Consider the following 23,819-nt stretch of genomic DNA (forward strand, 5'->3'; position numbering starts at 1 on the left):
ATTTTTAAGTTTTGTCAGCTGGTAGGATATTATTGTTGAGGGAGAGGGAAGAGTTAAGGAGATTGTGAACCTGTATAATTGGAAAAAATAGTATATCCTCAAGAGAATTCAAAACATCTGGAGAGGAGATGGGATTTGAGTGAAAAAAGTGAGTTGTACTTTAAAAATGCTGACATTGAGATGTCTATGTTACAAGGAATCAAGGATGGATTTAGAGTTGTGCAATTGGAAGCAATGAATATAGATATCTTTCTATAAGATTGATTTTGAAAAGAAGTGGGACATAGGATAATATTAGAGGATACAGGATAACAAGATATGGAGTAATATATTGAAGTAATGACAAGGTTAAGGAAAAGGAAATTTTTGCATAATTTTGTTTTTTTGAAGACTGGGGAAGCCCTGATAGTGATTATAAATGGTTGGGAAGGAGTCCAGTGGACAACAGGAATCTGAAATGAGACAAAAGGGTGAATGATCAGGGGAAAAGTTTTAGGGGACGGTAGCAGAAATGAGAATAATGGTCAGTCAGTCGAAATAAACATTTATTCAGCTCTGCCATGTGTCAGGCACTGAGTTTAGTGTGAGAACTTTAAAGAGTTATACCATTTTATTATGTTTTAGAGTATCTCAATGTTAATAAGTTTCCTAAATGATAATAAGAACAAATAGAAAGTGATGAATTCAATTTTATCGTTAAGTTTTCACAGGTTTCCAGATGAGAATGAATAATTATGTTAAACTTTCTTTTGCTACTGATTGATTATCTCACCTGTACTTAAAGTCAGTACCTATGTGTGCTGTTCAGGATTTTTTAAAGTGTCTTTTTTCTCAACTATTATGAAGGTTTAAAAGCATTTAACATTTTACAACTTCTAATATTTTACCTTGTTTCTGTGTTGCTAGAGGTTTCTATTCAAGAACATGTCAGATTGACAAACTGAACTAAAGAAGGACTTTTACTATCCTGTGAACAGTAACAGAACTTTATCCACTAAATGTTATCTGGTGTATCTAAATTTGCCTTGAGTTTTTTGGGCCACCCAGAAAAGTTTAAAAATATAAGGATGATTTTACTTCCTTGATATTATTATTATTATTATCCCTGACATATTTGTTTATTTTTCTTCTGTTTTTTTTAAAATCAATAATATCTATTTTTAAAATGAGAACTGAATATGCTTCAGTGACCTATCTTAATTCATTGAAAAGTGTAGGAGATGGTATAGTAAGGAAATTCTTTAATGTGGTCATCTAATCCCTTCAGTTTCAGGTCTTTTGCTTGTGGAAATAGCTTTTATTGAGCACTAATATAAAAATGCATTTCACTTCCTGGTACTCATATTGGCATTTGCATCTCTTTTTTAATTTGTATATTTCTTATGTTGAAAGTACAGTGTATTGCAGAATTTAAATTTCTGTTATGGATATCAAGCATCATAATTATCATGCATTATTATCATGCATTATTTTATATTTTCATTATTTTTCTGTGTCATATCCCTATGCTGAATTGTGGAGGGAGGCTAAGAGCTACATCTCATTTAACTATTGTGTCCAACATCTCCTGCCTCCAGTACCTATACTACAGTACTCAGTAAATAGTAAGCACTTAATAAATAGATACTGATTTGAGTACTGAATAAAAGTATTGAAATAGTTGTTGTTATACACTCAATATATGAGAGAGAGACAGAGATAGTTGGATAATGACAATTGGGAAGGAGGTAATAAGGGACAGAAAAATATGAAAAACTATAATAAGTTATTAAATAAGTGCTGGACACTTGGGAAAAACAAACCAAAATAAGACATTCTCTATCCTTAAAGATCTTACATTCTATTGATGGTAATAAAGAATTTATATATAAGTGAATTAAAAAATACTATGAACAAGAGAGCATTAAAAACAGGGATTTGGGAAATGCATTTGTCAAGGAAATTATAGAAAGGGTATTTTATAGTTATTATGGATAATAACTATAATATTATTCTTCTAAGTTTGAAATTCTTTTATGTTATTGTAAAAAAACTGTTTTTTCAACTCAGGTCCTATTAATTTGTTCTCTGTAACTAACCTTTATATTTTATTGGTTGATTCTTTATATTGGCAGGATTGGCATGTATGCATATAATTATATTTACATAAATACATATATTTACAGTATATAAATTTTGCATAATTAAAATAACTTAATTGGATATTTTACTTGGGTATCTGTGCTATTTTCTCACTATACCGACCTCCTTAGACATTCTCAGAAATTGAAAACTGCTATTGTAATTTGGTTTGTGACACTTAAAGTAGAAAAAGACACATAGTGTAAAAACTAGCAGTTAAAAAATGATTATATATCAGATTAATCTAAAGAAAACTGGGGCTGAAAGCATATCAGAAAAAGAAGTGCTTTTCTTCCCCACTCAGATATGGCTCTTTCCATTGAGATCTTCTAATTTTCTTAGTGTAGAATCTTGATTTTTACCTGGTCTTAGTCTAAATGACTTTTCCTTCTTGGCCTCAATGTGAAAAATTTGTATTAATCAGGTTGTGTGTGTGTGTGTGTGTGTGTGTGTGTGTGTGTGTGTGTGTGTGTGTGTACTTGTGTGATTTTAGATCCAATCATTAAATCAATTGTTGAAAGTTTTACCCCAGTCTAATTTGGGTCCAATAGAAAAGTTGCCATGTGTTGTTGACTTTTTATAGATTTTTTTTAAAAGGAGGTAGTTTCTCCACCTAGAAAACAAATTGATTATAGACTAGAGTGCAGGTTGGGAGAAAACTTTAGTAACTGATTTAAGTAAAAACAAGGAGGTTTTAATTATGCTTTCAGACAATGGAAAGCTAGGGATGGGAATTAATTACAGAGAGTTAAATGAAAGAGGCATTTCATTTCTTGAAGCTTTTCTTTTTTCTTTTTTTGGTTTTTGCAAGGTAGTGGGGTTAAATGACTTACCCAAGGTCACACAACTAGGTAACTATTAAATGTCTGAGTTCAAATTTAAACTCAGGTCCTCCTGACTTCAGGGCCAGTGCTCTTGGTGCAACACCTAACTGCCCTTCTTGAGGCTATTCTTCAAGGGAGAGGAATTAGATGATTCTAGCCAAATCCACTAATTCTCTTCCTACTCTCTGAGAACCCTTTGTGAACTGTTTTCTTATATATTGTGGGCAAGTAGGACTTATATTTACAAACCTGAGATTCATATCTTTTCTTTCCAGCTGTTCCCTTTTCTTTCTTCCAGATACTTTAAATATTTTAGTCCCCTGTATACTTTTGTATGTAACTATAGATTTTGTATTAGGGGAGGGTTAATGGCTGTCCTTGAAGGGACAATGTGCAACTGGGCTAATTCGCCCCCTACAAAGGACTTTATAGAGCTAGAACAGAACAGGATGCTGAGGTATGCCTTTGGGTTTTGAATTACTTCCTCTGCACAGAACAAATGCCTTTTTGAATGTTTGAAACTGTAGTTTAACTTTACCTGATATAGAATGTGAAGTTAATTTAACAGACTAAAGGTTAAACAGTGGTGAAGTGAGCAAACAACTCTCCCTTCTATTTCTATTAGGAAATGAATGATTTAGTGATTTTGTTTTCCCTAAAACATCTTTACAATAAATTATATATCCATTTGAAAATATTTTAAAATACACTTATGAAAAGAAAAGTACTTAAAATGGAGAAACTCAAAAAAAAATCATTAGAATTAATGTTCAACATTTTGGTCCATTTCAGGAATAGAATAGTCTAAATTAAAAGTCTAAATTAGAGAATATGTAGTGTACATATAATATATAAATGAATGCTGTTTTATTACTTTCAAATATATATAGTAATCCATCTAGCATTTAACAGATAGTAGGCATTCAATAAATGCTTGCTGATTGACTGAGAGTAATGAATTTTTTAAAAAAGTCATTTCCTGAAACATTTCTTGCAGGTCTTGTTTTCAAAGCATTTTGGAATGATTTATAAGTATCACATCAATTGCTTATATTTAAATAAATGCTGCAAAATATTTTGTAATGGATTTATTTAGAGAGTCAGACAGATAAATCATTTGTTAAGAGATCTACTGTTTACTAAGTTCTGGTGACAGACATTTTAGCAAACAAAAACTTATATTCTGATGTGGGGAGAGAAGACACAAAAAGGAACTGGAATGGAATTAAGCACCATGCTCTTCTCAAAGCTTGGGAATCAGTTTAGGCCCTTGCAAGATGAGCTAAAAACTGACCTATCAGAACAAAAGGATGGGGACATGAATTGGTTACTAATGGGAAGGAGGTGGAGTTAATGATCAGCGTAGAACAATAGTTCTCAACCTTTTTGATTTCATGGAACATTTTGGTGGTATGGACTCCTTGGAATAAAATATTTAAAGGCATGAAATAAATAAGATTATAAAAAATCCCATTATAATGAAATATACCCACATACCATCTAACCACTCACACACACAGACATATATACATTTATGTATGTATACATACATTCACAAACACATATAATAGGTTAAATCATAGGTCACATCATAGGGTAAAAACTCTTGAACCTATTTGAGTAAAACATAACTACTATTTCTTTACATTTCTAATTTGCTTAGCATTTATTTTTTAATAGGTATTTTTAAAAAATCTTCAGTAAAGGCCTTTATCCAACTTAGCACAAATTTTGTATTGCAAAAAGCCATATCAATGATGTTTTTTCTATGCAATCCCATTCTTGTAATCATGTTGGAAGGACATTCATTTTTTAACTATTTATAGGAATATAGTGACTCAATTGAGACTAACCTGAGTGCAATATTCTTTGAAAATCATGGATCCTATTCATTCCATAAGACACCAACTGCCTTCAGGGGAATTTCCACTCTGATTAGTGTAAGCTTTAGAAAAGAAATCTGTAATAGCTTCAGAGAAACAGCAAAAAGAATGTGCTGCCATCTGGCCTGGTTTTATTAACCTATTTGTTCCAGTCTTGCTTTTTGGCTTTCAAGATGAGGTAGGTAAAGATGAACTAACTCCCTGTCCACACTGCAATCGGGTGATTTCATGGAGAGCTTGCTGATTGCTTTAGGTTACATCATTTGGGCCAATGGATGCTCTTAGGACAGGAAAGGTGAGCCAATGGATCTACCAGTAGGGAATATTCCCTGGCTAATAGAATTGAACCTTATACATATTGCTATAGAAAAAATTATATAAAGTAAGTTTTTGATTTTCTTTTGTATGCCCCAATTGATATGCCAGTCTAGGGGGATCTCATTAACACAGGCTACAGAAATCTATGAAAACCATGCCAAAGACTACTACTGTTTTGAGTCTTTTAGTAATTGTAATGGTGCATTCTTGTTATAGCTTCAGCATTCTTCAACAGGAGAAGTGGGAGAAAGTACTCCTTCCCCTGTTGCAATTAGTCAAAAGCTGTTGCTCAGTTTCACTGCCATGCTCATTTCCTATTAGATTATTCCCCAAAGCTGTGACCAATAAAAGAATATTATCAGTGTTCCCTTGGGCAGCCCAGAGACAAATGTCTAACTAAAAGATGAAAAAGCATCTGGAAACCTCTCTGTAATTCTAAGTACAATGGGCAGCCAGAGACTTCTCTGATTCTAATTTTTTTGGTAAATAATATTTTATTTTTTCCAATTACACATATAGTTTTCAACTTTCAATTTTTATAAGATTTTGAGTTTTAAATTTTTTCTCCCTCTCTCGCATCCTCCCTGAAGATGACAATCATATAGATTATTCATGTGCAATCATGTAAACATATTTCTGTACTAGTTATGTTATCAAAGAAGAAACAGACAAAAGGGAAAAATAACACATGCAAAAATGAAAATAGTAAGCTTTGATTTACATTCAGACTCCAGAGTTCTTTATATAGATGTGAATAACATTTTCCATCATAAGTCTGTTGGGATTGTCTTGGATCACTATATGGCTGAGAAGAACTGTCTATCTTAGTTGACCATCATACAATGTTGCAGTTGCTGTGTAAAATGTTCTCTTGGTCTATTCTTTTCATTCAACATTAATTCATGAAAGTCATTCCACATTTTTCTGAAATCTGCTTATTCATGATTTCTTTTTTATTTTTTAGGTTTTTTTTTTTTTGCAAGGCAAACAGGGTTAAGTGGCTTGCTCAAGACCACACAGCTAGGTAATTATTAAATGTTTGAGACTGGATTTGAACCCAGGTACTCCTGACTCCAGGACCAGTGCTTTATCCACTGGGCCACCTAGCCGCCCCTATTCATGATTTCTTACAGAACAATAGTATTGGATTATGTTCATATGCCACAACTTGTTCAGTCATTGCCCAGTTGATAGGCATCCACTCAATTTCCAATTCTTTGCCACTGAAAAAAACTCCTATAAATACTTTTGTATATGTAGGTCCTTTTGAGTTTTTTATGATCTCTTAGGGATACAGACCTAGCAGTAATAGAATTTGATTGCCATTTGGGCATAGTTCAAACTCATTTTTTTGTTCATTGTCCATATAAACATATATATATATATATATATATATATATATGTATATATGTATATATACACACATATATACAATATATATATTCCCTTGAGTTCAGATGACTGAATCTCCCTGGTAAAAATGCCTTTCACAGTTCAACAAAAGAGGTTTATTTAACTAATTCATTATCATAGAACAGGGTTTTGAGGGAGCAGGGATTGAATCTATATTTATATTTTTTTTTATTTGAGAGAGAGATGAGGAAGAAGGGATAGCAAACTTCTGCTCTCCAGGGAAAGGCTTGCCTGAAGGAAGCTTCTGTAGAGATAACTAGGTAGTTAAAAGTAGTATGTAGAAAAAGGACATTTGGGGTGGGACTAAGAGATGAAAAGGGAGTAGAGGAAAGAAGATAATATGATGTGAATGGGAGATAGGAAAACAAATTCTTCCATAATTTATTCTTCCTGATGTGTCAGGAAAAGGGGACTTGTCTTCAGCAGTTACCTTCACAACTGTGGGAGAATTCTTGTTGAAGATTATATGTTTTACTTTCTGCTTTATAATTCTATTAGGATGAATTTATCAATTCAAATAGACTGTTGGTGCTGAAATTTCAGTTGTAGCTTTGGCTGTTTTTCTTTCTGAAGTCTTGTTATTTCCTAATATCTTCATATGATGATTTTAATTTGTCTGGGTAACTTAAGTTAATATATTCTAATAGTCGAGGTCCTGTGACTTTCTCTGGGAGGGGAATTTTACTGTTTTTTTTTTTTTTTTTTTTTTTTACCAACAGCAGATCTCTGCCTATCCCTAATATTTTTTAAGAGAACTTCCTGAGGCTTCAAGGTTAAGTGATATGTCCACTTTCCCAAAGCTAGTAAATGTCAAAGTTTGTCAGGCTCCATGGCCAACATTCTATTCATTTTCTGATGTGATCTTTATATGTATATATATATATATATATATATATATATATACATATATATATGTATATATATAGTTGATTCTGTTATCATTTCTGTTTTAATTTAACTCATTGGCCTGATTATAATTAGAATACATTCCAGTTAGTTGTGAATAGATTTAACTGAAGTAAAGCCACATCTGTATTACTTGCTGAGCAACATAGCTGTTTTTCTTGTACTTCTTTGCTCTAAAAAAGTATTACTCTACTATATCTATGGATATATCTTTTTAATCTGCTAGTTTCCCTGATGTTTCCTAGAAAACAAGTCTAATATTTTATAGTATTTGGGGGGGGCAGTTAAATGGCACAGTGGATAGAGTATTAGTCCTAAAGTTAGAAGGACCTGAGTTAAAATCTGCCTCAGACACTTACTAACAACCTCAGTTTCTTTATCTTATAAAATGAGTAGTTAGGTAATAGCTAGTTTAATTCCTGTGTCATTATGTGATGATTCTCCAGGTCTTCAGACTGTTAATACATGATGATTCTTTATTTACTTATCTTCAATTCCATTGAATAATTACTATGTACTGAATTTTGTTGGAAATAACTGAATCCCCCCCTTCTTTCAGTAGCTCCATCTTATTTTTTGTTTCATCTTTCATATATGGAAGTATTACAATTGTGTATCAATGGGAAAAATATCAAAAAGGAAAAAAATCCTCAAAATATATTTAAATACATAGTAAATACGTATATTACATATATATAACCTCATAAACTTTGTAGGTATTTTGATTATTGATTTATTATAATTTTTTATATTTCATGTAGTATTAATGAAGAAAATGGCAGTATGAACAATCACTGAGGATTTTGTGTTTTGAGGAGTTTGCTCCATCAGAAAAACAATTTGAAATTTTGTCTTCACTTGCTCAGCCACTTCAGTCACAAACTAATTCCCTTAAAACATTCTGATAAACAGAATTGGCCCTAGGAAAAGTTATGAACTATGTAATGTATGTTTTATGGATTCTTTTCTCTATTTATGATACCTTACATACTATGCTTGTCCACTACCCAACTCTTTCATCTCAAAAAACAAATGCTTTCCTTGCTGTAAACTAGTCTAACTAAAATATTAGAGTACTTTTCATTTTAGCAAAAGCTCAAATACACAAAATATCATCAAGACCCTTGTGACAGGATTGCTAAACTGGCAGATTAGTTAAATGTTATAAAGTAAAAATGCCTAGAATTTAGGATATTCTGGTGAAAAGGAGAGATGGAGGCTAGATCTGAGGTTTGCAAACCGTGGTTTTTAGGTTAGATGTTTTTTCAGGTCCTAAATCCCACCCTCATTCCTACAGTCTCCAGTGCTCACAGTTCCAGGGCTAGCGAGTATGTGTGCTTTGTCAAAGTTTAATATCTTTAATACCATATTTTTGATTGAAATTGCTTTCTCAGGCTCCAACTAATAGTTATAAATCTGAATTTTTGTCTCTGTGTAAAAATGTCAAACTACTATGTCAAGGCCTGTCTCCCATATCTAAATGATGACTTGGCCTATGTCAATGCTTCTTTAGTCCTTTACCTGGGTCAACAAATCACAAGATAAGTGACATCTTGGATGAGGAGAGAGTAATTCTGTGGTTATTTATAAAAATTCCCTCTCCAGCCTAAGTGGGATTCCTATCAATAAGAATTTGTAGCAAATATTGTAATTGATGAGAGGATGATAATGTAGAACTATGTCATCTATATGAAATCTTATTGGTTGTCTATCTCATTTTTATGATTTTTTTGTTCTTTCTATATAAAATGCACCCAAAATTTTGAATCAGGGTTGGTTTCTTGAATGAGATCATCCACCCATGAGTTTGCTATGATCCTGGAGAATAAAACTTCATAGATAAAGCTAATTTTTGTTATTTCATTTTTAGTCTATAATTAATAGATTGTATGTGTGTGTGTGTGTGTGAGAGAGAGAGAGAGAAAAAGAGAGAGAGAAAGAGAGAGAGAGATAGAGACAGAGAGAGACAGAGAGACAGAGACAGAGAGAGAGACAAAGACAGAGACAGAGGTAGTGGCAGAGACAGTCAGACAGAGAAAGATAGAGAGATAGAGACAGAGACAGAAATAGAGATACAGATTCAGAGGCAGAGACATACAGAGAGAAACCAATAAACTTTGAATTTTGTGAAATTTTTCTTCCCTCTCCTTCCCTTCCCCTCCCACTCCCATCCTTATCCCCCCCCCCCCCCCTTCCCAGTCTAGGTGATGCTGTGGTGAGGAATGGCCAGGAGGCCATGGAACATGCTGAGATGTATATCATGGGTCTGGGCCAGGACATGTTCTCCAAAATGGCTGCAACCTGATGGGCGAGCTGAAAGCCACCAGTAAAGACTAAATTTTGGAAACGTGAACAAACTGACTAGTTTGACATATCTGAAAATGAAAGACATTGCAGTAAATATAAGTAGGAAATCTAATGGACTTAAACCAGAAATATGCAGTATTTTAGCCTTATCTGGATCAGATCACTTTAATTGAGGAGCAGGTAGCCTACAAATTGGATGCATATTCAAAGAAACTGGAAGCAAAGTACAAAGAATTATAGGAGTGATGAAAGAATTCTTTAATATAAAGACTTTACAAGAAACCTTTTAAGAGCTGAAATTCATGGGATGGAACTTGTCAAACTTCTATGCTTCAATTCATAAAAGGAAGTGGTGCAGCAGATCAAAGAAGAATCCCAGCTCCCTCTTTGGCTGACTGTGTAACTGCTCCACCTTAATGTTTTTCTAAAACCCCCTGGATATTCATCTTGTTATGTGCCCTGGATCAAGGTTCAGAAATCAGAATCAACCCAGTCTGGAGCAGACCTAGAGGAGAGGCTCTGGTTCCCTATCTGCTCTTTCCTTCTTCAATTCTCCCTACCCCCACCCCCAACATAGCCTGTTATTAAACTAAAGCAATAAATTATGATATAGGAAAAAAAAGACAAGTAAATTTTTGACATGGATTCTGCACCATTTAATAACCTCCTTACTAGACACCAGGATTACAGATTCAGAATTCTCTATTACAGTTACCAAAATTATCCTTCTAGAAATCTCTCTGGTCTGGATGAGATAAGAATCACAAATTCTCATTCTTTAAGTGAGATGAATTACCACTTGACCTTACCATTTGATGTGTCAATGGGTCCTAAATTCTTCTATGCCTTACTGTATACCGCACTCTCTTGATGCCTAAGCATTTGCTATTGAATACTTAGAAATTCCAGGCCTTTCTGTAAAGCCAGTAACTGATTTTTTTTTTAGAATTCTGATTTTCTTCTTAAAGTATGAATATCTTAAAAGTCATACCATCCACAAAATGAAGAAAGGCCGGCGGAAAGCAGGGTCTTTTGAATGATTCAAATGTAAAAAAGAAAATGGTCAACTTAAAAACACAATTGGTCAATTGGAAAAGCATGCAACTCCTTCAGAAATAGAATTGACCAATTCAAAAAGAAGATACATAAGATAAATGAAGAAAATTTTTCTCTAAAAAAAAAGATGGTTTATGGATGGAAACTCTTGATATCATGAGAAACCAAGAATCTGTTAAACAATATAAAAAATGGAAAAAAAGAAGAAAATGTAAAATAACTCACTGGCAAAACAACTCACCTGGAAATTAGATCCAGAAGAGACAAGCTAAGAATCATGAGACTTTTTTAAAATATTGAGGGGGGAAAAAAAAAGCTTGAAGTTAATACTTTAGGATATAGTTAAGGAGAACTACCCTGATATCCTGGAATCAGAGGGCAAAATAGTCATTGAAAGAATACATTGATTGCTTCCTGAAAGGGATCCCAAAATGAAAATACTAAGGAATATTTGGTTAGATCCAGGATAAAATCCTGCAAGTGGCCAGAAAGAATCAATTCAAATATCAAAGAGCCAGGAGTCAGGATTACACAGGACCTGACTGCATCAGCATTAATGGATCAAAGGGCCTGGAATATGATATTCTGGAGAGAAGGGAGCTTGAATTACAACCAAGAATTCCCCATCCAACAAAACTGAGTCTTCTCTTTCAGGGAAAAGATGTATATTTAACAAAAGAGGAAACTTCCAATCTTTTCTGATGACAAGACCAGAGCTAAATAGAAAACTTGGTCTTCAAAGAGGACACTGAAGAGAGAAATGAAAAGGAAAAAAAAAGCTATTACCCAATAAGATTAAAGTGGTTACATCCCCACCTGGGGGGAAAGATTCTCATAACTCTTGAGAACTGTAACTCTATTAGAGGGAATATACTTAGTCAAGAAGGTATGGACATTCTTGATATGTCCATGACTTTTATGAAATGATTTAAAAATATTTCATTAAAAAGGGAGGACAATAAAGAGATGGGAAGAAGGGGAAGATTGAATGGGGTAATTTATATCACATGAAGAGGTTCTAAGAACCTATTGCAATAGAGAGAAAGAAGAGAGGAGGTTAGAACTGTCTGACTCTTACTCTTATCAGATTTGGCTCAGAGAGGGATTAATACCTATTCAACTGAGATTAGGATTTTATCTTGCCTTTCATGTATTAAGAGGGGGAGGGGAGGAAAGGAAGAAGAGGAGAGGGGAAAGAAAAGGATGAGGGTTGGGTAGAAGGGGGTAAACACATTGAAGGAGGCAGTATTCAGAAGAAAAATGCTTGGGAGGAGGGTTAAGGTGAAAGAGGACCAGGGAGACAGCAGAAGGACAATAAAGAATTAGTAATTATAACTTTGAATGTGAATGGGCTGAATTTTCCTGAAATGGAAGTGAACAGCAGTGGATTAAAAATCAGAATTCCACAATATTCTGCTTACAAGAGACACATTGAAAGATACAGACAGAGTAAAGGTAAAAGGCTGGAGCAGAATGCTTTGGTTGAAGTAAAAAAAGTTGGGTAGCAGTGCTTAGCTCAGTCAAAGCAGCTGCAAAAATAGATCTTATTAAAAGAGATAAGGAAGGAAACTATATCTTTCTGAAAAGTACCATAGACAATGAAGTAATTTCAATCCTAAGAATGTTTGCACCAAGTGGTATAGCATCCAAATTCTTAGATAAGAAGATGAAGGAGTTACAGAAAGACAGAGACAGCAAAACTCTATTGGTGGGAGACTTCAAACTCCTTCTGTCATAATTAGATAAATCTATCCTTAAAATAAACAAGAAGGATGTTAAGGAGGTGAATAGAAAGTTAGAAAACTTAGATATGATACATCTCTGGAGAAAAATTGAATGGGGATAGAAAGGAATATAATCTCTTTTTCTGCAACACATGGCACCTACAAAATATGACCCTGTATTAAGGCGTAAAGACCTCATAATCAAATGCAGAAAGGCAGAAATATTGATTGGATCCTTTTGAGACCATGATGCAATAAAAGTCACTTGCAATAAAGGGCCATGGATAGACCTAAAACTAACTAAAAATAAATGACCTAATTTTAAAGAATGAGTGGCTCAAAGAATAAATCATAGAAAGATTTAATGATTTCATCCAAGACAATGACAATAATGAGACAACATACCAAAACTTAGGGGATACAACCAAAGCAGCTATTAGAGGATATATTATATTTCTAAATGCTTACATGAATAAATTAGAAAAAGAGGAAATCAATGAACTGAGAATGCAACTAAAAATTAGAGAAAGAAAAAATTAAAAACCTCCAACTAAATACCAAATTAGAAATTCTGAAAATTAAAGACAAAATTAATAAAATTGAAAAGAAAGATATTAAACTAATAAATAAAACCAAGGGTTGGTTTTGTGGAAAAAATAACATAGATAAACCTTTGGCTAATTTGATTTTAAAAAAAAGAAAGAAGAAAATCAAATTACTAATATCAAAAATGTAAAAGTTGAATCCACCACCAATGAGAGGAAATAAAATTAATAATACAGAACTAATGTCCAACTGTATGCCAATAAATTTGATAAATCTAAGTGAAATGGATGCATAGTTACAAAAACATAAATTGCCATGGTTAAAAGAAGAGGAAATTAAATAATTAAATAACCCTATCTCAGAAAAAGATATTCAAAAACCATCAATGAGCTCCCTAAGAAAAAATCTCCAGGGTCAGATGGATTCACAAGTGAATTCTATCAAATTTTTAAGGAACAATTGGTTCCAATTCTATATAAACTACTTGGAAAAAAATAAGTGAAGACAGAACTTTGCCTAATTCCTTCTATGGAACCAATATGGTGCTGATGCTTAAATCTGTTAGAGTCCAAACAGAGAAAGAAAACTATAGAACCATTTACTAAATGAATAAGGATGAAAAAATTTAAAAAAATCTATTAGCAAAGCTATTACAGAATTATCAATAGGATAAAACATTTTGACTAAGCAGGATTTATAGCAGTAATGCAGGGTTGGTTCAATATTAGAACCAAATGTCTAACCAACCATTCTTTCAGCATAATTGACTATATCAATAACAAACTTAGTATAAATCTTATGATCATCTCAATAGATGCTGCAAAAGCTTTTGACAAAATACAGCAATAATTGCTTTTATTTATTTATTTTTTTGATGTTGAAATACTTTATTTAGAAAAAGTCCAAACCATACTCACATTCACAAATTCATAAGACAAACAAATAAAAATAATAAAATCTATAGATTTAGTCCTTAGTTGACAATATATACATTGAGTACAATGGTAAATGTCAGGCCTGTTCTGTATTTGGAGTGTCAGTGTGAGTCTCAATAATAAGTCTTGGTTCAATCAGTTCTTTCCAACAAAGTTATCCTTTTATCTTGTGATACTGCATACTCCACTACTTCTGTTCCACCAGGTCAAACTTCCCAGGCTCCTTCACCACTGGTAAAGATGAAAGGATTTCTATTTCTACTTCCTGAGCATCAGGATTGTAGTTTATTATTCTTCCCTCCTTGTAATTAGAGACATCAGGAGAATAATCTGCTGTCAATTCCAAAAGCTTAAATGCAATCTTTTCCCCCCCACTTGTGGGGGTGCCACTAATTGAGGAAGTAGACTGTAATCCTTCTGAGGAGTCTCCACTGGATTCTGGATAATAACAGAAATGTTTTTTACTATTTCAGTTAATTGCTTCTGTTTCTGGGATTCACCATTAAATACATAATTAATGTTTCCCCCTCTCCCTCGTCCTCTGATTCCATGAAAACCTTGTCCCCTAGGTCCCCGCCAGGGGAAAATATCTTCCCCTCTTCCCCTTCCCCTTCCAAAACTGCTTGGGTGAGGAGCTGATTCTGGAACCAAAGGCATCAGCTGTTTCCCACCATTCCCCAATACTGTCTTATCCCAGAGATCAGAATAGAGCATCTCCTGTCTTGTTCCTAAGAGATTGTCTGTATCTGGACCATTTGCTTGTGAAGATCCTGCAGATATGGTTGTCCCAGTTGGAGCAGCAGCCATTGTTGAAGCTCTCTTTGGCAGCTTGTTCTGGTCCATCTGAACTGGAACTGGAATCTAAACTAGAGGATGATGCTTGAGTTCCTTTGCCCTTGACAGAGGGTGCATTACTGCCGGTGCTAGTTATAAGTCTGTCTGCAGTTGGGTGGGAACCAGTTGGCTTTGATGTGACAAATGATGTCTTCTCTATTAATTTCTTACCACCAGGACTTGCCTTGCTGTGGCTTTCCTCTGACGATGTAGCAGAAGAATCAGAATCTGATGAGTTATCAGGGTTAGCAGCTTTAGCAGCCAAGCCAATATCCTTTTTCCTCTTGGTGTCAGCTGAACTATTTTTACTGGAGGCATTCTTCTGAACCCTACAGCTCTTTTTGTTTTGTTCTGGCAAAGTCTTTGGTTTAGAGGGCTTTGGAGATTTTTTCTGCTGTTTATCTTCAATTTTCCTTTCTTTCTCCTTCCCTGATTTTTGGGGGGTCCAGTTTCCATTATTTTCATTTACTCCATCATTCATTTTTCTCTTCTTGCTTTTTTTTTCCCCTTGTGCCTAGATCTGGTTCTGGAGAAGAGGAAGTTTCACTGACCTCTCCCCCTTTCCAATGTTTCTCTGTGTACTGATCATTTATCTGCATCGCTCTTCTTCCTCCCATGTGGTTCTTCTCTTCCGTGCTTTTTTGTATGAATAACTGAGTCCATTACTGATTGCTACAGAGTTCTCAACAATTTCAACATCTTCTAATTTAACTCTGAGGCAATCGTTGTCACGCACCTGGCGCGCACTCTCCGTGGTGGTGGTGGGGGGACCAACAGCCCCCTCCAGGTAGAGGCCCAGGGTGGCCCCAGAACTGAAGCCGAAGCGGGGGCGGATGAGACTGGCCAGGTCGGTGACCACTCGGCATTTGGTCAGGTCGGCCAGGAGCCAGAAGACCGAACAGCGCGGAGAGGAGGGCGGCGGGTAACCGAAGTGGAGCCGCAGGCGAGCCGTCTTCTCCCGTGCTCCACGAAAGCCGAGAGGCAATAATTCCTTTTAAAAACACCAGAAAACATAGGAATAAATGGATTGTTCCTTTAAAAGATAAGTAGTATCTATCTGAAACCATCAATAAGCATTATTGGGAATGATTCTAAGCTAGAAGCATTCCCAATAAGATTAAGGGTGAAACAAGGATGCCTATTATCACCCTTATTATTCAATATTGTATTAGAAATATTAGCTATAGCAATAAGAGATAAAGGAGAAATTGAAGCAATTAGAATTGGTAATGAAAAAAATAAAACTCTCCACTGTTGCAGATGAACCCTAGAAAATCATTTTTAAGACTACTGGAGACAATGAGACACTTTAGCAAAGTCACAGGATATAAAGCTGACCCACATAAATCCTCAGAATTTTTATATATTACTAACAGGATACAGCAGCAAGAGATAGAAAGAGAAATCCCATTTAAAATAACTTCAGACAATATAAAATAATTGGGAGTCCACCTGCTAAGGCAGACTCAGAAACTTTATGAAAAAAACTATAAAACACTTTTCCACAAATAAAATCATATCAAAATAAATGGGCAAATATCAATTGCTCATGGGTAGACCAAGTTAAAATAATAAAAATAACAATTCTACCTAAATTAAATTACTTATTTAGTGCCATTCCGATCGAACTTCCAAAACAATCACTTTAGTGAGCTAGAAAAAAAACAGTAACTAAATTCATATGGAGGAACAAAATGGTCAAGAATATCAAGGGATTTAATTAAAAAATGTAATAGAAGTCAGACTAGCCATATCAGATAAAAAAACATTATAAAGCATCAGTCATCAAAACTGTCTGGTACTATCTAAGAAATAGAGTGGTGATCAGTGGACTAGATTAGGTACAAACGAACCACCCTCAAAAACAGATCCAAAGAGAGATAATTTACAAATTGTTGGGCTACCTGAAAGTCACAACCAGGAAAAGAGCCTAGACTTCATATTTCAAGAAATAATATAGCAAATTGCCCTGAGATCCTAGAAGCAGAGGGTGAAATAGAAATTGAGGGAATTCACTGATCACCTCCTGAAACAGATCCCAAAAGAAAAAGTTCTAGGAATTTTATAGCCAAATTCCCAAACTCACAAGTCAATGAGAAAATACTAAAAGCTGCCAGAAACAAACAATTCAACTACTGTGGTTCTGTAGTCAGGATTACACAGTATCTGGCAGCATCTACACTAAGGGTTTGTAGGGAATGAAATATGACATTGTGAGAATCAACTACCCAGCAAAACTGAACATCCTTTTTCAGGGGGAAAAGATGGAATTTAAATGAAACAGGGACTTTTAAACTTTCCTATTGAAACAACCAGAGCTTAACAGAAAGTTTGATCTTTAGGTACAGGACTCTGGTGAACCATAGAGGAGGTGGATGAGATGGACTAAATATGAGGAACTTAATGATGTTGATCTGTTTGTATCCCTGCATGGGAAGAAGTTATAGATAACTGATATTCTCATTCATACAGGGCACAAGAAGGAGTGGATTATAATGGTATAATATAATAAAAAGATGGAATCAATGGGTGATAAAGGAAAGTACTGGGGGCAAGCAAAAGGAGAGGAAGAAGGGGCTAAGATATTTCACATAAGTGTCAAGAAAAATGCTTTTTTTTAATTTTTAAAGATTTTATTTGAGTTTTGAGTTTTACCAATCTTACTTCCCTCCCCTCTGCCTCCGCCACAGAAAGCAATCTGTCAGTCTTTATTTTGTTTCCCTGTTGTACATTGATCCAAATTGAGTGTGATGAGAGAGAAATCACATTCTTAAGGAAGAAACAAAGACTATAAGAGATAACAAGATCAGAAAATAAGATAGCTGTTTTCTTTTCTAAATTAAAGGGAATAGTCCTTGAAATTTGTTCAAACTCCACGGCCCTTTATCTGGATACAGATGGTATTCTCCATTGCAGACAGCCCAAAATTGTCCCTGGTAGTTGCACTGATGGAATGAGCAAGTCCATCAAGGTTGAAGATCACCCCCATGTTGCTGATAGAGTGTACAGTGATTTTCTGGTTCTGTTCATCTCACTCAGCATCAGTTCATGCAAAACCCTTCAGGCTTCCCTGAATTCCCATCCCTCTTGGTTTCTAATAGAACAATAGTGTTCCATGACATGCATATACCACAGTTTGCTAAGCTATTCCCCATTGAAGGACATTTACTTCATTTCCAATTCTTTGCCACCACAAACAGGGCTGCTATGAACATTTTTGTACAAGTGATGTTTTTACCCTTTTTTATCATCTCTTCAGGGTATAGACCCAGTAGTGGTATTGCTGGATCAAAGGGTATGCTCATTTTTGTTGCCCTTTGGGCATAGTTCCAACTTTCTCTCCAGAATGGATGAGTTCACAGGTCCACCAACAGTGTAATAGTGTCCCAGATTTCCCACAACCCTTCCAACAATGATCATTATCCTTTCTGGTCATATTGGCCAATCTGAGAGGTGTGAGGTGGTACCTCAGAGAAGCTTTAATTTGCATTTTTCTAATAATGATTTAGAGCAATTTTTCATATGGCTATGGATTGCTTTGATCTCATCTGTAAATTGCCTTTGCATATCCTTTGACCATTTGTCAATTGGGGAATTTTTTTGTTTTAAAAATATGACTCAGTTCTCTGTATACTTTAGAAATCAGTCCTTTGTCAGAATCATTAGTTGTAAAGATTGTTTCCCAATTTACTACATTTCTTTTGATCTTGGTTACAGTGGTCTTATCTGTGCAAAAGCTTTTTAATTTAATGTAATTGAAATCATCTAATTGGTTTTTGGTGATGTTCTCCAACTCTTCCTTAGTCATAAACTGCTCCCCTTTCCATAGATCTGACAGGTAAACTAGTCCTTGATCTTCTAATTTGCTTATAGTATTGTTTTTTATGTCTAAGTCCGGTAACCATTTGGATCATATCTTGGTAAAGGGTATTAGGTGTTGGCCTAATCTAAGTTTCTTCCATACTAACTTCCAATTGTACCAGCAGTTTTTAATCAAAGAGGGAGTTTTTATCCCAATAGCTGTACTCTTTGCCTTTATCAAACAGCAGCTTACTATAATCATCTCCTGCTTTTGCACCTAGTCTACTGCACTGGTCCACCACTCTATTTCTTAGCCAATGCCAGAAAGATTTGATGACTGATGCTTTAAAATATAATTTTAGATCAGGTAGGGCTAAGTGCCCTTCTTTTGCACTTTTTCATTAAATCCCTGGAAATTCTTGACTTTTTATTTCTCTATATAAATTTACTTACAATTTTTTCTAACTCATTAAAGTAATTTTTTTTGGAATTTTGATTGGTAGGGCACTAAACAGGTAGTTTAGGTTTTGTAGAATTGTCATTTGTATTATATTAGCTTTACCTATCCATGAGCTGTTGATATTTGCCCACTTATTTAAATCTGATTTAATTTGTGTGAGAAGTGTTTTATAATTGTTTTCAAAAAGTTTCTGAGTCTGTCTTGGCAAGTAGACTCCCAGGTATTTTATATTGTCTGAGGTTACTTTGAATGGGATTTCTCTTTCTAGCTCTTCCTGCTGTATCTTGCTAGTCATATATAGAAAGTTGAGGATTTATGAGGGTCTATTTTATGTCCTTCAACTTTGCTAAAATTCTGAATTGTTTCTAGTAGTTTTTTGGATGATTTCTTGTGATTCTCTAGGTATACCCTCATGTCATCTGCAAAGAGTGAGAGTTTTGTCTCTTCCTTCACAATTCTAATTCCTTCAATTTCTTTTTCTTCTCTTATTGATGAAGCTAACATTTCTAATATGATATTAAATCGTAGTGGTGATAATGGACACCCTTGTTTCACCCCTGATCTTATTGGGAATGCCTTTAGCCTCTTCCCATTTAATATAATGCTTGTTGATGGTTTCAAATAGATACTGCTAATTATTCTAAGGAATAGTCCATTTATTCTTACACTCTCTAGTGTTTTTAGTAGGAATGGATGCTATATTTTGTCAAAAGCTGAAAAAAAGCTTTTTTTAATGAAAAATTTTATTTATTTTGAATTTTACAATTTTTCCCCCTAATCCTGCTTCCTTCCCTACCCCTCCCAGAAGGCAGTCTGTTAGTCTTTACATTGAAGAAAAAACTTTTTCAATGGAGTGCAATGGGAGGGAAGGCGAGGGGGGAATGGGTGAACTTTCATTACCCCCAGAAATGACTCAGAGAGGAAATAACATACACACTTAATAGGTGTGATAGAAATAGGGTATAGAAATCTATCCTACCCTAGAGAAAAATGAGAAGAAAGGGATGGGATAAGGGGGAATGAGGGGAGGGAAGGTGGGGAATAGGTGATAGAGGAGAGGGAAGAGTGTGGGAGAGTGTTCTCAGATACAACACACTTTTGGACAGGGGCAGGATGAAAGGAGAGGGAGAGAGAATAGAATAAGTGAGAGTGGGGAGGAATAGAGTGGAGGAAAATACAGTTTCTAATAGTAACTATGGGAGAAATATTGAAGTAGCTTCTCTGGGGGACTGATGATAAAGAAGGCAATTCATCCCAGAGACAGAGCCATTGGAATCTGAGCACAGACTGAAGTACATTTTTTTTCTCTCACTATTCCTGAAATTTCTCATCTTCTTGCTGGGGAGGGGGTTTTATATTTACTCTCATGACAACGATTATTATAATAATATGAAATAAAAAATAAAAAATTAAGCATACATTATTAATTTACATTGAACATATGATTCTTATTTAAACATCTCATTCCCCTTAGAAAAAGAGCAAAATACTATAAATGCTGGGCAATGATAATACGTTTTCTTATTTTCATTTAAAGGATGTTATGTAGATTTTGCTTTTGGTTTTATATATACATCTATATTCCCTTCCATAAACATGTACTAAGAGATAAAGATTTTTTTTTTTTAGGTTTTTGCAAGGCAGTGGGGTTAAGTGGCTTGCCCAAGGCCACACAGCTAGGTAATTATTAAGTGTCTGAGACTGGATTTGAACTCAGGTACTCCTGACTCCAGGGCCGGTGTTTTATCCACTGTGCCACCTAGCTGCCCCAGAGATAAAGATTATTACAAACTTTCTTCCTTTACCAACAAAAGACCTTGTGAGATTGTAGACAATATATTATCAACATTGATTTAACATCAAAACAAATCAGATAGGGGTGGCTAGGTGGTCTCAGGGGATAGAACACAGGTCCTGGAGTCAGGAGTATCAGAGTTCAAATAAGACCTCAGATACTTAGTATTTGCTAGCTAGGTGGCCTTGGGCAAGCCACTTAAAGCCATTTGCCTTGCAAAAAAAAACAAACCCTAAAAAAAAAATATAACAAAAAACCAAGTCAGATTACAATATTTCTCTTTCCCAGAAGAAATCAGTGAATATTTTATATATGATTTGATATTTCCAAATTCCTTGACATACAATTTATCCCAATATATTTTCCTTCTTAATAATACACATAAATTCTCAAGACTTGTTACAGAACTTTCAAAGTTGACTAAATTATTCTTATTTAGCTCTCAGATAATTTCTTCTTTTAAACACAAGGTGATGAACCTTTTCCTATCATAGGCCTTCCCATCCTCTTTTCAAAGCCTCTTGAGGGCAGAAAGTCTATATTTACTAAACCTTAAAGTCTCAATTAACATAAGTTGAATACAGCTGTCAATCAATGCCAGGTTAACAAAAGCTTAGCTCACAGCAGAGATCATTTCACAAACTTTGCAACTTTCAAACTTTCAAATGACAAATGACATTAAGATTCCCTAGTGACAGAATAGGCTCAGATCCCAAGTTTATTACTTAATTTTAAATTAGACTTTTTTTGAGCAATTCAATTCAAAACCCAAACAAAAGAGAAGAGGAACATTTAACTCATGTAACTCTATTTCCGATCTGAATTACACACACACACACACACACACACACACACACACACACACACATATATACATACAGACATACATACACATACACACATACACACGGACACAAACACAGAGACAACTCTTTCAAATTTCAGATTTCAAATTTCCCAAAGTGAGATTTTTGGACATCCTGGCCTGCACCAAAAGTCTCAAAATTTAGAAACATTTCCCCATCTCTCCAGGCCAGTGGAGAGATGTGAAAATGTCTTATTGATGTTTAAACACACACACACACACACACACACACACACAAATTATCTTATAATTTTTTGAATGTACCAATTAAGACCAGTTAAAAATAATTTTTAAAATCAGAATTTATTTATGAGCCTCTTATATGTATTTTGAAAGAGCCAATCAATGGTTAAAATTGAATGCATTCTTAAGTAACTTTATAAAGTTCAAATCCAGTTACTCTATTACAGAGATATTAGTTATTAGCACAGGCTTAATTAAGAGATAAAATCTGAATTTCCTAGTCCCAGAAAAAGTTATCTTCTCTCTCTATTTTTCCTTAACTAATTGACCAGTTACTCAATCTGCCCATTTTCCCTTCCCCCCCTCCCAAAGGTGGGACTTTCTCAGTCCAAGTAATGTCTTTAGGGAATGGAGATTAGAATTGATTAAGCTTGTGCAGTCTAAGGAAAACATGGTTGTTGTCCAACCTCCCTCTTCCCCAAACCAGGAAGAAGGCATGGGGGTCCCCTATTCTAATCAATGAGACTAAAATATATTTTGGGGAGCTCTTACTCTTCTTGCAGTGAAGCATGCATTCTATCTGAGACTTTGGTTTGAGTGTCTAAGTTCTAAAAAGTAAGATTTTCCTTCTCCCTACCTCCTCCCCCTGCAGAGGGTGGGGGCAACAGAGAAAGATGCAGCATTTCATAGAAAGAGTTCCACCCAAAGATAATTTTCCTGAGCTCAGTTGTTTGGCTTTTGTCAAGCTTAATTCCTTTCAAGGAGCTAGCACACAGCTGGGGTGGGGGTGGGATGGAAGTCTTTTGTACCAAATTTTCCCCATGTTTTAATTCTCCTAAACTTTTAGATAGGCAAACAGGAGAATTGGACATAAGCCAAACTTCCTTCCTTAAAACACCCCAGTGCTGCCATCTCTGGTCAGCCTGAACAAAACACGGGACAGGCCCATAAAAGTGCTACTTGGAAACACCACATGTGATCAGCCTATGAGCCCCCTCTGACATCACACCTCTGCAAACTCCCCTCAAAATTCAACCTTTTTCTGTTTTCCCTGGACAAAAAAAGGGAAACACAAACAGAAGGAGGACTAAAGATTCAATAATTTTTCTACTTTTCTAAAAATCTAAAATCTAAAAAAAAAGGGGGGTATATTTCTCACCTATGGATCTCAAACCAGTTTCCCAAGTCTGGGCAGAAATTTTTTTATATATTTATTTTATTTCTCTCCATTGTGCATGCATATTTCCAAGTTACAAAATTTCCCTCCACTCTTCCTTCCTACCCAGCTCCCCTCAGGAGTGAACAGTCAGGTTAGCATTTTACATATATATTTTGTTAAACATATTTACAAATTAGTAATTTTTGACATGAGGAATTACAATAAAGGGAAAGAGATAGATAAGAGAAATTTTTATAAAATGTTCATCAGATCCAGTAGGGTTTTGTTTTGTTTTGTTTTTCTTCCTCTGATTGGGAATAATATAGACCATTACCAGTCTAATACAGTTGTCCTAGCTCTCTGGACTGTTAAGAGGAGTTTCATCCATCAAGGTTGTTCATCTCATAATGTTGTTGATGAGTACATTGCTTTCATGGCTGTACTCCCTTTGCTCAGCATCAGAGCCCATAAGTCATTCCATGCTTCTGTAGAGTTTGACCATTTATGATTTCTTAGAGAACAATAATATTCCATAGTATTCATGTACCATGGCTTGTTTAGTCACTCACTAATTGATGGGCATCCCCTCAAATTCCAATTCTTTGCCACTACAAAAAGAGCTGCTAAGAATATTTTCAAATATTTAGAATTTTTCCCATTTTTTTTGAAATTTCTTCTGGATATAGTCC

General features: G+C 34.8%; 2 pseudogenes; one reads left to right on the forward strand and one right to left on the reverse strand.

The window, feature by feature from the left end:
* The first annotated feature begins 9,683 nt into the window (after window positions 1–9,683).
* LOC141500029 (biogenesis of lysosome-related organelles complex 1 subunit 2-like) lies at window positions 9,684–10,052 on the forward strand (annotated as a pseudogene).
* A 4,036-nt stretch (window positions 10,053–14,088) lies between these two features.
* The window catches only part of LOC141499095 (coilin pseudogene), a 179,223-nt pseudogene continuing 169,492 nt past the window's right edge, over window positions 14,089–23,819 (reverse strand).

This window comes from Macrotis lagotis, chromosome X (assembly GCF_037893015.1).
Source record: "Macrotis lagotis isolate mMagLag1 chromosome X, bilby.v1.9.chrom.fasta, whole genome shotgun sequence".
Classification (NCBI taxonomy): Eukaryota; Metazoa; Chordata; class Mammalia; order Peramelemorphia; family Peramelidae; genus Macrotis; species Macrotis lagotis.